Genomic DNA, 16,745 nt, shown 5'->3' on the forward strand with positions numbered 1-16,745 from the left:
TTCCGTTTTTTTTCTTCAAGGGTGGTACATATTAAAGAGTCTAAACAGCTTAAAAATACAATACATGATAAATTGTAAGTTTATACAAAATAAATAAGTTGCCTATGCCTTTATTATATTGATTTCCAATTTGACTCCCCTGCAATATTTTTTAGTGGGTAAGTTTAAAAAAACGTCTTAAAATATAGTAATACAAAACCCAACTTTACACATCCATGACAAGTAAATTGTTATCGACATTTTTCTTTAAAGAATGCTCGATTCCATAAATATTTATAACAACTTCCTGTAACTTTTTATGTAACTTCCTGTGACTAAATATTTATAACAACTTCCTGTTCCTTTTTTAATTAAAAAAAAAAAATGCGAGGAGTGAAATAACAGCCTACAAAAATTTTAGGTGATTGTTAGTCACAGCGTAAGTAAACTTAACCTTAAATTGCCAACTATCAAAAAAATTGAATCTATGACAATGTATTGTGACAAATAATTCTGGTTTCGAAATACATTTGTCGTATTGCTCTATGTTACGAGGGTATTATTATTACTTTTTTTTTTTAACGATTTAAACAAAAACTTATATTGATTATAGTCATTTTGTTCAATTTCAATTTGTAATCAAGTTTTTGTACTTAAAACGCAATTTTGTTAATTTAAACACATTGCCGTATACGACATTGGTATTCCGAGCACGCGATATATATATATACACACACCTATGGATAACGAGTCCAATGTTCTAACCACTGCGCCAACAGCTGCTTAAAACTAATTTGTGTGCGTGTATATATATATTAGGGCTCTACGAATCGAGTGTCGCTTCGATTCGAATTATATTTTTATTTGCGATTGTTTTTTTAGAATTTCAACGCTAAAATGCTATTAAAATGTTTTTTTAAGATGGGCGTTAAGTAACCGAAAATAGTTGTAATACTGTTTTTAAAACAAACGCTGAATAGTTATTCCTGGCAATAGAATTTTTTTTCTTTTTTCGAGAAAAATATTTAATTTGATTTTCCTCAGATTGCTACAAATCAAGACCTGCTTCAATTCGGTACAAAAGAAATCCCGATTCGCAGGGCCCTATTATATATATATCTATATATCATATAATGCTTAACTAAAGATGGTGATCTATCTATCTATCTATCTATCTATCTATCTATCTATCTATCTATCTATCTATCTATCTATCTATCTATCTATCTATATATATATTTGGGTATGGGGTCTCTTGGAGTCAAAAATTCTACTTCAAATGTTTCAAGCAAAGGTTATAGAGATAAATACATTATTATAGGTTTTTTTTATTTATTTATTACGTTTCTAAACTAAAATATAAATTTTTTAATATAAAACTCACTGGAAAAAATTTTACAATTTTCTATTGCGTTTATGTGTCGCATTTTGTTTTAAAAAAAAGGAAATAAGTTTACATTTTGATATTTCAATCATTGCAAAACCATTTTACCGTCATTTTTATTAACAATAGTAGAGTATATGATATGATATATTTTAGCTATAAACCCCTAACGGCTTACACCACAAAAAGGCTATACATAATTAGTATGCCGATATCAAATAAGGTGTAAGCAGTTCAATGTCAATATATAAAGCACCATGACACAAACATATCAATTAGGGGAGTTTATACCAGTATCAAAGTGGCCGTATATATGTGCTTAATTAAAAAAATACCTGCCACTTAAATGGTATAAACGTCTATGCCTATAGTTAAGACATAAACACTATAAAATCATAGGTACCACTATACGTAAAATAAAAAACGAATGAAATAGGTTATTGCAATAACACTGTGTAAAAAAGGTACGTAAGAAAACCTTGGATGATTGCAACACGCTAGCCGAGAACCAAGAGGCCAAATGTCCATCTTTTGTGTTTTCGAGAAAATCGAGTTAAAAATTTTAATTTATAGAATCTATATACACCCTGGAATTTTTTTTTTATTCTTGTGACTAGATTCAGTAGACACACACCCCATTTAATATTGAATATTTATTGATAATAAATCGGAAAAGCATAAAAACGTGGACATAACGCTATGCGGTTCTTGGCTGACAATAAAGTTAAATAATTAAAGCAATATCTAAAATGGTGTTACTAGCAAATTCTGTTAATGTATTGAAATTGGAAGTTGAAGATGGCGTAGCTACAACATAGCAAACGTATGCAATGCCAAAATATTTAAATAGCAGGTCTCAGTTCTATGGAAAACACGGTGTTCCGGGTGTCGTTCTCACAGGCATGTCATGTAATTCTTTGGCGAGGATACCGTTTTATGCAAGCAGCATGTACCTTTAAAAACAATTTTTTTTAAAAATAGTAACATTTAATGTATAAACAATTTCAAAGGTGAACATGGAGGCCATCCAAACTTTCAAATGATATCTGTTGTACCTTCTTCATCTATAATATCTATGTGATATCTAAAATATCACATTATTGAAGAAACTTAGTTAAAAAGGAGTAATTTTACAATTTTTTTCCTAATAAAAACATAAAAAAAAGTATTCTAACTTACCTGCTATAGAATTTTTGAATGGATTTTCAAATTTTACGTTTTCCAGTAAAACCGGTTACTTTGCAATGCTATTGGTGGTATTACTTAATTAGCAAAGCATTTAAAGAATTGCAATTTGTAGATGTGGGATAGCAGGCTCTTTTTGTGGAGTATGGAGTGCATTAAAAATAAATTAAAATCTATATAACACAAACTCTTATGTCAGGGGTTATTCATAGTTTATAACCTCACTATCCCTTGTCTCAGTGATTTTTTTTTTAATTGATTTTGTTATATACTGGTTAAATATTTTCACGTAAAAATTTATGCTAACTTCGTAATATTGAAGAATTGATATGCAAAAGATACTTAAAAGTACAGCATTTGTAGTTATTAATAGAAAAAGTGCTGTATACAAAATATTATTATTAAAAAATTGATCTTTTATCTTACTATTATTTTGATTGGTTCTTGCAACCTTGACAAATCCAAATTTCATCTTCCTTTTCATAGACACTTAGTGGGATTTGTTCACAATCACGATGAAACCATTTACTACAAGCACAGCATTGTGCCATTTGCCTTAAAAAATAAATAAACTTCCATCAAAATATAAAAACGTGATAAAATCAAGATATCAATTAAACAGTGCATTTGTAATTGTTTTTATTAACAACTAAAATAATTAGTAATTGTAAAAATATACCTGTTAAATATGTCTTCGTCTCCAGCTACCCAAAACATGCGACATGAGCAATGCAGCGGAACACGAAAAGTCTTAGCAAAACATCTTCTAAACAATAAAGGTTTTGCAGTGGCTGGAAATATATCCATCCTGTTGTTTGATATACATTTTAGGAGATGACTTCTCATTTCACTTTGTTCAAACATTATATTTGTTGATGGTACACCTTTTGTTTCAAGAATCTGACGAGCCCATGCAACAGCATAAATTCCACAATCCACATCATTTGTTTGCTGTTGAACTGGCAAAACTTTTAAAACAAGATTTTTTTGTTGACAATGTAAAATGGAGCATATTTGCCTTTTTGTCTGCATGCTGACTGAACCGTGGAAAAGGCTGTCAAATATATATCTCCCCTGGTTTGCAATCATATGTGGTCACACATATCCAGTGAAGATTTCCATCATGAAGAATTTGGACAAATGGTGTGCTGGTGTAGATATGGAAAGATAAGACTTGTCCTTTAATAGGATCTTGCAGACCAACATCAATATTTAATTGAAGCGACATTAGTCGCTGACAAAACTGTTCTCTACTACCAATCAATGAAGATTTAAGACTTTGAATGCGTCTAAAAATCTTTTCAAGTTGTTTTTCATCTTCAATTATGTTAGCGTCATACGAGTGATTGCTATCATCGGTTGAAAGATGGTTTATTTCAATTGCGTCATTAGAAACAGTAAATGTGTCACAATTGTCAAAATCAATCAAATTATTTGTGACCTCAGAAACCGTCAGGGTATCTTTATTATTTTTTTCAGCCATTACACTGATATCTGTGGCTGCCTTACATATGTCATATTTATTACCAAATCTTTTAGTCAATTTTCTTTTGCATCGCTTAGGAATATGGCAAAGTTTTGGTGAATTTGTTAGCGACTTACTCCAAGTATCAGGTTGAAGCTCTGGGCGCAGCAGAATTCCTTTTTCTGCTGGAAGACTGTCAGCTAAATTTTTTTTAAGTTGACGTAACCCTTCAAACAAATTATCAATGGCTTGTTGTGATTGACATAAATAACTCATTTGCCTAATTTCACTTAAAAGCTCACGACAAGTTGCAGATGTATGGTCCTCAGCTATCAGACCATGACTATTATTTACTTGTGTACAATGAATACTTTTTAATTCCATTACATCCTCTTTAGTAAGCGGAGATAAAGGCGATTTAGCTAGTGATGCTGTATGTTGGAAATGTGCTGTATGTTCGAAATCAATATTTTGTAAGAAAATTTCATTGGATTGTGCTGAACTTATTTCCTGTGAAAATAAATCCAGCTTGAAATAAGGAGAGTTTGCATATGAGGTGCCAAATGCAGACCATGTGAGATTTTCTTTAATAAAAATGGCAAAGAAATGCTTACAAGGATAGAAGCTACGAAAACAATTAGGACATGAACAAGTCGGCAAGTGTTCTGAATCCCCAAGGTAACATTGGTATATTTCTCTGTTCGAATTAAAAGAAGCAACATTGTACAGCTTGTCTGTCACGGCACTAATGCCACGCAAATCCACACCTTGTAATTTATCTATCAACTTCATACAATGCTTAACTAAAGATGGTGGCCGATTAATCAAATAGGCTGGAATTTTGTCATGGTATTTCCTATATGAGGAATGTGCTTTTCTATTTTCATCACAATAACTAAAAAAAAGGAAGAGAAATTCTTTCAATAATTCAAAACTTTCAAAAATTTTCAACAAAAAATTTCAACAAAAATTTTCAAAATTTTTCAACAAAAAATTTCAATCTTTTAAAAATTCATCACAATAACTAAAAAAAAGGAAGACAAATTCTTTTTACAGTGGAATTTAGGAAACCTTCAGATTTTTTTTTTAAATTTACTTGTTTTTAAAGTTTCATTTACCTGGTAACTAGACAAAAATACAAAACCTAAGTTGGATTCTACTTGCCATAATGGTTTTAAATTTTGTAGTATGTATGACTGCTTATGTGTAACTAGACTTAAAAAATTATGAATAGACAAATTATGTAGTTGAAGCGACGAACATCTAAATAAATTTATCTCAGTTACTAAATTTAAGTTCACTAATGAACTAATCTTATATTGCTAGAAAGTTATGACTATGTCTTATTCATAAGTTTCAAAAATTTAAAGATTTTTTTGTTTGTTCAATTTACAAATCTGGAATGAAATGTATTGAATACTTTTAAAGATAAAGAAAATCACAAAATAATTGATAACTATCAAAAGAACTAGTGAAGTTAGAATAAAAAGAGTGTTCTTAATTATCTATAAAGGACATTTATGAAACCAAAAAAAGAAGCAGTTGTAGTAAATGTATCAACTAACTTTGTGCGGAAGAAATTCTTCTATGCAAATGCTGAGCATAGATGTTAGTGAAGAATTCTTTCGTTTTTCCAAAAAACTGTATTTGAAAGATTGGTTCTGCCTTTCAGTTCCATTATTGGTGTTGACATTCAGCAAAATTCGATCTAGCCTATAAGCAAATACCCATCTCTAAAAGTGAAATAAAGTTTATAAACACTTCAGTAATATAAGTACTAAATGAAGGCAAAGCTATACTCAAAAATTAAGATAAAACTTTTTTCAATAAAAACATATTAACTTTTATGAGAGTATAAAATTTTTTGTTTTAATTATATAGAAACAACCTTTTGAATACATAACCAAGTGCTTTTCAAATATTCTACAAGTTTTGGGTTATTTCGCCATTCTAGTGATTCCTCTAAGTTCTGAATAGCTTTTTTGCAATCATCTATTGTTTTAGCATGTGCAATTTCACGAAGCTTAACTTTAACGTCATATTTTATATTGCTACAGCCATTAGTAGTTTTAGACAGCCATCGTTCCCAAGCTTGTTCTCGATGAAAATCACAAATGGACACTTTACATCCTAAGTCAAATTACTATATTAAACTATATTTGCAATTATGAATTACAAACAATCGTCAGCTGAGAACCAAGAGGTCGTATCTCCAATTTTTGTGTTTCTGAGAAAATCGAGTTTTAAATTTTAATTTGTGAAGACTTCCTGTTAAAATTTCCAACTAACTGTTTAAATAGTTCCTAAATGCTTATCATTTTTTGACTAGATTTTTTGGTGGACACACACCTCATCCCATTACAAAATGTGGAAATACAGCCTCTTGGTTCTCAGCTGACGCAATGACAATAAATCATATAAAAATACATATAAAAAGAAGAGTATATTGTAATACAGAAATTCATTAACTCCCACTATATTTATTTTATGGAGAAAAAGGTCTCTAAGAATCTAAGCGTATGTATGAATGTTGTGGAGACTCGACTTACTTTAAAATAAATAATTACTGTATATATATATGTATATATATATACATATACATATATATATATATATATACATATATACATATATATATATATATATATATATATATATATATATATATATATATATATATATATATATATATATATATATATATATATATATATATATATATATATATATATATAAAGGTTGGCAAAAACTATTTCATACAAAGGTCTTACCATAAAACATAGAAACGATGTCGGTTATTATTTGCCCACCTCAAACACTTTCAGGTAAGCAGTTAGGTCATCATTGCCAAATGCCGACCCTAATTCTGAGGGTTGATATATATATATATATATATTACAAACAATTACAATTAACTAACAAATACAATTTTAACCTGGAAACACAGATTCAAATGAATTTATTTCTTCATTTGAATAATCAGTACAAAAGAATTTTGGCTGGAACAATGGATTCCATTCTTTGATGCACGTAAGTGCTTCTGTTATAGCTTCAGTGGTTTCATTCTCACACACAAAAATAGCCACAATTTGGTAATCAATATTAGTTTTAACAACAAGGAAAAATAGAGGCAGTGCATATCTGGTTGTTCGGTATGTAGCATCAAGAAAAGCAAGTTCATTACCATATCGTAACAGTAGTCTCTTTTGCCATATATCTTGATATACAAACAAGAGTGAACTTTTAAGTTCTAAATCATTCTTTTCTGAATTAAATCCTCCTTTGGGTCTAAACTTGATTGTTGCATCTTGAAAGTATATTTTCCATTCATTAATCTTGTCCAAAAGACATTCTTGATCTATCAGTGATCTGCGAAGCTTTTGTCTAGCTCTCAATATATGATTTGCAATTGTATCATTACTTGGGAAAAAACGTTTGTTTGTCTTCTGAAGAATGTCATTTGAATTAAATTCGACCTGAATAAAGGCATCTAGATGACGTCTAATTTCAGAAACAGAATTTACACCCTTTTTGACCAACTCACCAATTTTAACAATGAGTTCTTGGCATATAGGTTGATTAAGACCTGCTACCTAATAATTAGATAAAAAGTGGAAATTATTTTCAATTAAAAAAGATTAAGCAAAATAGCCAATAACAAGATGCTAATGTAGAGTTTTTTTATAGTGTTACTTACATCACCAATAAGATGGTTGTTATGAGCAGAAATTGAAGGAATTAGCAATATATATTTTCTGCACATTAAAACTGTATTTTTCAAAGCTAAAACTGCACGCAATTTTTTGGAAATTTCTTTTCTTAGTCAACTTGAATCTCGATCCAGCTAAACAAATTTTTAACAATTACATACATATTTAAAAGTGTTATGAACATAATGAATACATATGAATATTAAAACCTATGGAACTTAAGAATAGAAACCTTATATTCAGGAAATTCAATAATTTCTTTGATGTAAACTTTGGCCGGACAATCAAATTTCTTGGTAACCTGGAGAGCCATTCTTTTTTTTTTGCAAGAATGATCTAAACTCTGATCATAAAAAAAGTGAAACATGAGAAAATTATTGTATTAGGCAGTTTAGTTAGAAAACATTTTGGTTTAGCAATAGTAAAAATAAACAGAAAAGAAATAAAAAAATTAACTTATGAATTCTCCAGTTTGTCATCAGATCTGAAAAAGTAACTTACAGCTTCTGTGTTTTTTTTAATTTTGTACAGAGCTTTTTTATTGCTATTTTTGTCCTTGCCGTGTTGACAGTCTAGAGTGCTATTTGAAGAAACAATGAATGGTACTCCTGTGTAAGTGACATCTTTATCCTCAAAAAACACTTTATGATTTTTCAGTAATACTTCTAAAAAGACAGATATTTATATACGTAGTTACAGCATATAATGTAAATTTTCAGATAATATACATACTTAAATTAACATGCAAATAAATTTTTCTACTCAATAAAACTATCGTAGTAAATTTATTTGCATATTTGTAAGTATGTAACAATGAGAATATAAGAGCAATAACTTCGCTGTTTAATTAGGTGAATAACAAAAGCAATCAAGGTCAATATATTTGCTAGAACAATTTTAAACAATTTTCCGTAACTAATGTTTTCCTCTTGAGTTTAGCCAATTAAACTCCCAGATTTTTCAATAACTTTTTTAGTTTATTCTAAACATAATTTTAATCTTTGAAAAACTAAAAAAAAAGAAGCTATATTGTATATTAAAGCAAAATCAGCTATACTGCATGCCAAAAATCTATATTGACCAGCCATTCTTTAAAAAAATACATATATATTATGCAAAATATTTTTAAAAAAGTTTCCTTAGTTTTACAGATTTTACTGTGGAATACATGCTATTTCCAGGTAGAGTCTAAATATTTCCCAGTCAATATTTTAGGATATACAAAAGGTTTTTATAAATATTGCTCATTTCATAAACCAGATAGTTATGCAATTTGTGTAACACCTCATTCGTTTTGTTTATCATCAACACACACAATATAACAGGTAACTTAGTCACATAAAAAGAAAATATCATTGTAAATATGAAAAATATAACAAAAACCTTCAAAGCTTTTTTCCATGCTTCTTGTAAAACCGACAATGTAATGAACAGTGTGCAATAATTCATGCTCTTTTATTTTAGCACAAACATCTGCATATGTAGCTAAAATGTGCTTTGTTTCCATAATGGAAGTTGAATTTGAAAGTGAAGTTGTTGCAACTGAATTTGCATCTAAAAAGATAATAAACCTTTTAAATGATGGTTTTAAATCTCATTTATGCAACAGTACAAATACTGTTGTAATATAAATAAACTGTGTCAAAAAAGTTTTCATCCACCTGTCCTGTTCATTTTTCAGATGTGATAACTTTTTATTGAACAAAGATATAAGCAAAATTTCAACTAAATGATATCAGTTAACCATTCAAGAAATATTGTAAAAAAAGATTTTACAAAATAAAGGATAGAAAATTAATAATCGCATTTTAAACTACACAATGCCTGTTTTTTGAACCAAAAAAGTCTTCATTCACTTTACAAAATCTAAATAAAATTGTTGTGCAAAATCAATTTGCTAGTGCTTTAATATCTTGTGTTTCCACCACGAGCTTTTATTATCTCATGCAGTCTGTTTTTCTATAGTATCAACTAATTTTTAGGTAATTTCTGGAGTGATTGAGCCCCACTCTTTCATAATTATATATATTATAATAATATATATATATAAATATATATATATAAATATATATATATATATATATTATATATATTATATTATATTATATTATATTATATTATATTATATTATATTATATTATATTATATATATATATATATATATATATATATATATATATATATATATATATATATATATATATATATATATATATATATATATATATATATATATATACATTTGTAACATATATGTGTTTACACTTAAATTTATTTTTATTAAATATATAAATTGAATGAAAATCTTACTCAATACTTGAATAATAGATAAATAATAAACTAGTAATAAAAAATCTTACTTGTTACATCTTCCAAATCTTGGAGAGAATCTTTTTCAATCATTTTAATCTTCTCTAGAATAAAAAATGAATTTGTTAAATACAAAAAAAAGTTAACTTTGAATCCACGAGGTTTTTACGATGGAACATTTCAGCAACAACGCATGCGCTAAACTTGTGACTCACTTTCTAGGTCGGCGTTTTTTCAAAAAATCTAAACCACCTTTTGGTGCATCTTCTCTAGGGCTAACCATCGTTAGGTGCAGCAAGAGACTGGAATTCCTCATAATACAGTATCCAGCATAATGAAGAAGTATAATTTGATCGGAACAACAGCTACAAAAGAAGGGCAGGGTCGCAAAAAAAAGACTTCTAAGAGTTTTGATAGAAACTTAATTATACAAGTCAAGAAAAATCGCTTCATTTCTGCTCGAAAACTGGCTGAGCAAGCTGAAGAGAATTATGGAATCAAATTATCCCATCAGACAATCAGAAATTGTATCCGAGACCAGGGATTTCAAGGACGACTTGTGCGTATAAAACCATATTTGAGTAAGAAACACATGAAAAGAAGATTGGAGTTTGCTAAGAAGTTCAAAAACATGCCGTTAAGTTTCTGGAAAAAGATCCTGTGGAGCGACGAATCGAAATTCAACTTAAAGTCATCTGATGGAGCCAAAAAAGTATGGAGAAAAGCCGGAGAAGCCTACAAATTAAGCTGCGTGAGAGGAACTGTCAAGTATGGCGGCGGTAACGTGATGGTATGGGGTTCAATGGCTTGGAAGGGTGTCGGAAAACTCCAATTTATTGATACTTTAATGGATCAGGTGCAATACAGAAACATATTAAAGCACAATTTGAAGTCATCTGCTCGAAAACTTCGGCTAGGATCTGATTTTACATTTCAGTAAGATAACGATCCCAAGCATAGTGCCACTAAAACCAAGGAGTTCGCTGAAAATAATGTTGAGGTCTTGGAATGGCCCGCACAATCACCGGACCTTAATCCCATTGAACATTTGTGGGAAATTTTAGACCGAAAAATTGGAGATCGGTCATTTTCCAAAAAAGATAACCTCAAAGCGGCAATTGAAGAAGCCTGGGAAAAGATTCAACCAGAAGAAACAAAATCTTTAGTTGAATCAATGCCTAGACGTTCAGAAGCTGTAATCCAAGCAAAGGGAGCCCCAACAAAGTATTAAAATAATTGTTTTGTTATAATTTGTTATGAAACAAATAATGTGTTTGGTCGAATATTTTTTTGACAATAAAAAAACGACCTAAGTTCCTTTATTTTAAGACTGAAAACCTTGTGATTCATATTTTACATTAAAATAAATAAAATCTATTTAAAAACATGTTCTTTTATTTTCATTAATCTTGAGTTTACCAAAAAAGTCTAAATTTATGAAAATACAGCACTTTTTTTAGGAAAAATACTTTTTAAAATGTTTGGTCGGATAATTTTTTGAGACACTGTATATTGAAATTGATATATTATATTGTACAATAAGTAGTACTATGTGTAATACCATTATATCGTACCATGAAAATACTAATAATAAATGAATTCAAAAATATAAGCAAGCAAATATTTAGCAATAAACTAAGTATAAAGATACACAATAGCAAGTTAAACTTTCTTTTTATCTTTTGTAAATAAAAAGGCGAGTAGCAGCAGGATTAATATTTTAAGAACAGATTAGCAACGTCAATAACAAAAAAGTTAATTAATTTTTATTTACTTTCTTCCCTCAGTCAATGTCAATGACGTCTCGCTTTAACATTTTTAAATATTACTTTCCAATCTTATAATTATTTTAAGAAAAAAACTTACAAACTTACTTTTACTTTCATGCATTTTTTTAAACTTTTGAAGCACGTGCGAAATAAACGAAAACAACAACATAAGATTAGTTTACACGCAACGCTAATTAATAATAGCATGACGTTACAACAAAGTTCGCATAATTAAAACATATTTTAATTTCCTCATCGTGGGTCATACCAAGGACGTATTAATAGATGGACGTTCAACGCATTGTTTTATAAAAAAGACATGCGTGTACGCTATTGTTTAGATAACAAAAGCGAAACAATAGGTGATAATTGCGAAACCGGGGAGTATTTTTATTTTTTTCGACGTCAGAAAAAGTTGGTCTCGACTATCCAATAAAAATATTTTTTAAAGTATTTTACTGAGCATCGATACATAAAATGAGTATGACAGAAAACTTTGCTATTAATCAAGATTATTCTCTTTTGCTTGAAAGTATTGATAAAGAAATTGAATTAGTTGTGGATGATTTTATTGAGATAGATCTTGAAGAGTTAGCGGAATTGTTATCAGAGGATTTTGAATTGGAGCTCATACCACCAGCAATTCCTACAGAGAAGCTGATTGCAGAAGAAACCAAAATGCTGAAAAAAACAGCAGAACGCTTAATAACTGAATTTATCTGTCTGAAATGTTACAATAAATATCTTAGAGAATTGAATTTTAAAAAGCATCAAAAGAAATGTTACATTGCCACTAAAGGTGTGCTTACACTCACATGTTGTGGAGCTTAACGCCTAAACGGGTGCTAATTTATATTTGCAAATACTCCCAGATTATGAAAATATTGTAATAACTCTTAATTTTGATTTTAGAAATTATTCAAAACTGTAAATTGTTGTAATGTACTATTGAACTTCCATATAGAAGAATGCAAGTTGTCTTTATTACATTTTTTACATATACTGGTGTAAGAAAATGTACACAGTTAAAAAATGGCTAGTTAAAGGTAATAGATGATTGACATTTCTCTTTAACCTGGGTTCCATTACAGCCAAGTTAGTATGGTAGATGGTACTAAAATCACAACAGACTTCTAAACATATTAATGAACAACCTTATGTCTAATAACTTTAAAGTTTTCAACTGTATTGCCTTCTCTCATTTCAATTATTCCAACATCTTCATTTGATGTGATTCGGAAAAATCAGAAAATTTATTTCTGATTACAAAAAAAGATACTGAAAGTCATTATTACATTTACAGATATTTATGCATGAAATGTTGGAGAATATAATATTAGCAGATTAAAGATTTAGTTAATCTGGAAGAGATTTGTTAATATTAATGGATAATGGCACTTCACGATTTAAAACAATTAGTCTCCACATGCCATTTGATTGGCGATAACTATTGATTTGAACTATTACAAAATAATTTTTGTTATTTTCATTGTAACAGTCAAAACCATGTTTTAATGCAAACGCTTCTAACTGTTGATGAATATTTATCGCATGTACTTTTTTATTTCTTCCACCTCTTGTGAGTGTGTTACATACATAACAGGTTTTTGTGTGTTCAGAAAAAGTGAAGAATTTATCATTACTCTCAACTTCAAAGCCTTTTTTTGATTTTAAATCTAACCTGTATAAGACCATATAACATGATTTGCATAAATATTCAGGATGAACTTTTTGATAGTCTGAGATTGTATCCAGCTTGTAAAAGCTAAGAATTGCTTGTTTATAGATAACAACAGGTTTTAACTGATAGTGACTATCCTGCTTTATTATGCAGCCACACTTTCTACGTAAATGTTTTAAATATTCCTCATGAAGACTCATTATTTATCCTGTAATGAGATAATAAATATGAATATAAGATTACTTCTTTTGATATAATATTTAGAAAAGGTTAAAAATAAGGCTATGCATCACTTGTAGAAGGCTCAAGAATATGCAACTAAAAGTATGGTCTTATCATTTTTATTATTTCTGTTATTACTATGAGTAACAACAGTAATAATTAAAAAAATAAGATCATTATAACTTAAAGTAGCTCTACATGACAGTTTAAAAATGCTTAAACAAAAATGCTCATTAAAAATACATACATTATATATCTTTCCAACTCCTGAAACAAATAGTATTTTATGAACTTTAAGATGCTTTTAGTTATAATACCTTTAGACAAAATGCAGTTTAGGTATCGAAAGTAAGAAATTTTTTAACTAGGTCGTTCACGAAAAAAAAAATCACAAATTCAAGAGAAAAAAAAAAGCGAGGCAAATAAGTTCGACATTTCCGACAAAAATAAGAAATACTCTCTGATTTGAACCTTAAAGTGGGAAGCATAATCTGAGAGTGAGGTGAAAAGAACAATCAACCTTTTCAAATCAACCTTTTTCAGATTTGTGAACTATTCTTGATTATTTTTTTGTCTTTTATAACCATAAGCTTCAGTAAATGCATAATTATAATGTGTTTACTGAGGGAGGTTTTTTGACGGAAATTTGACGGGTAGAAGTCGGAGTATCTGTATCATGAATTTAGAAAATTGACGGTAACACGTATAGTTTTTGACTAATTGGCGGCACCTTTGATCTATAACAATGCGTTGAACGTCCATCTATTAATACGTCCTTGGTCATACATAGTATCTTTCGCTTACCAAAATTTAATGCAATTGAATAAAAATGGCCATCCGTGCATGCTTATTACACTTACAATAACCAAAGTTGTAAACAAGAACAAGTAATAATTTGTTTATTTACCTTAATCAATCTTACAATAATAAATAAAAATTGTATAGATTTAAATAAATATATTTATAAATATTTAACTTATTTTTCATAGTTAACAAAGTGTTTTAGATAGGATAGTTTACAAAGTGTCTTATTTTGATAGCATTCCGCTAGCTTTGACTTTTTTAAAAGTAATTTGACTAATTTTTTGAACGTTCATAATTAAGTTTTTATTGAATTTTTTAATAAAAACTTAATTATTGGGTGTTTTTTGTACTTTTTCGTACTTCCTGAGTTGATTTCTCACTTTTTTCTTAATTATAGGGTGTTTTTTGTACTTTTTCGTACTTCCTGAGTTGATTTCTAACTTTTTTCGGTCTTTAGAATAACTCTTTTTTTCAAAAAAACCTAAAACTGACCTGACAATGGTAAAATTAAAAACTACCAAGCAAGAGTATATATAAATATATATATACATACATATATATATATACACACACACACACACACACACACACACACACACACACATATATATATATATATATATATATATATATATATATATATATATATATATATATATATATATATATATATATATATATATTAGTAAAAACACTTATCTAATTTTTAGTTGTCTTCAACAGCTTGTTTCTCCATCAGTAGGTTCATCAGGAAGCTTCGTGATGAACCTACTAATGGAGGAACATGCTGTTGAAGACATTTAAAAATTAGATGTGTTTTTACTCATTTATTATTGCTCTGTTCTTTAAGAACATTGAGCACTCTATTTGAAAAATACACTAACACAGTATATATATATATTTATATCTATATCTATATATATCTATATATCTATTTTATATATATATATATATATATATATATATATATATATATATATATATATATATATATATATATGAGAGAGAGAGAGAGATTAAAATATGCATATCATATTAAAATACGCATAAAAACATACTTTGCAAATGTAGCTTAATCCAAGAAACAGTCCAAACCATAATAAAATGTCAGATGATTTTCAGCATGAATTCTTTTAACTGGCATCGACAACCTGCAAGATGTGAAAGTGGAAAAGATTGCATTACAGTTTTTTTCAAGCACAAAAAAACATGACTTCTAAATTGTTTTTGATTGAACCAAATATTTTCAACAGGGTTTTTATTGTTTGATAAAATAAATTCAATGAAAGCCAGTGAAAACAAACCGCAAAATAATATCTTTTTATTTTAATCAAACTTATTAAAAGATTTAATAAAAACTTAATTATGAACGTTCAAAAAATTAGTCAAATTACTTTTAAAAAAGTCAAAGCTAGCGGAATGCTATCAAAATAAGACACTTTGTAAACTATCCTATCTAAAACACTTTGTTAACTATGAAAAATAAGTTAAATATTTATAAATATATTTATTTAAATCTATACAATTTTTATTTATTATTGTAAGATTGATTAAGGTAAATAAACAAATTATTACTTGTTCTTGTTTACAACTTTGGTTATTGTAAGTGTAATAAGCATGCACGGACGGCCATTTTTATTCAATTGCATTATATTTTGTGTTGATACGCAAATTACGGCAAACGAAAAACTTGACCTGATTCTGAGCACTGATCTCTATAATAACTTATTATTATGTATATATGTATATAACTTATTATTATGTATATAACTTATATATATGTTATTATAGAGATCAGTGATTCTGAGCCATGGGATCGTCTGCCAACCTGTCTGAACATGAAGCAATAATTTTTTTTTTGCCGTAAAAAAGTAGGCCTCCACAAAAAAATCCGGTTGCGTGATGAATAGGCCTGTAGTAGAGAACGCTATGATTTAAATATGTAAGTAAGGGGCGGCGAGTTAGGCGTATGCCCCAGGCGTTTAAAAACAACGCTACGCCTCTAGTGTCACAAAGTTAAAGTAACATTATTTTTAAACCGATATCTTTAATCTGTTATTTTGCAAACTACTAAAAATTGTAGTACTTTAAAGTCGACACACAATGATGTTTTCGATTTCAACTTTCTTTATGTAATTTTTCCTTACAGTTAATCAAATTAATTTTCGTCGAAACCAATAATTTAAACTAATGGACGTCTGACCAATTATTAAATAATTATCATGTCGTTGAAAAT

General features: G+C 28.6%; 1 pseudogene across 1 annotated transcript; it reads right to left on the reverse strand.

Moving 5' to 3' along the window:
- Positions 1–2,143: 2,143 nt before the first annotated feature.
- On the reverse strand, positions 2,144–16,221 carry LOC149892131 (uncharacterized; annotated as a pseudogene). Its single transcript, XR_016450045.1, has 13 exons — positions 16,085–16,221; positions 15,568–15,660; positions 10,084–10,137; positions 9,107–9,277; positions 8,225–8,388; positions 7,956–8,066; positions 7,711–7,857; positions 6,949–7,606; positions 5,902–6,143; positions 5,575–5,746; positions 3,228–4,930; positions 2,975–3,103; positions 2,144–2,316 (listed from the first exon to the last, which is right to left on the reverse strand). The product of XR_016450045.1 is annotated as an uncharacterized LOC149892131 (transcript).
- Between the last annotated feature and the right edge of the window lie 524 nt (positions 16,222–16,745).

Source organism: Hydra viridissima, unplaced genomic scaffold (assembly GCF_058129835.1).
Source record: "Hydra viridissima isolate aposymbiotic clone 2 unplaced genomic scaffold, HvirCarnegie_v1 scaffold_2, whole genome shotgun sequence".
In the NCBI taxonomy this organism is placed as follows: domain Eukaryota; kingdom Metazoa; phylum Cnidaria; class Hydrozoa; order Anthoathecata; family Hydridae; genus Hydra; species Hydra viridissima.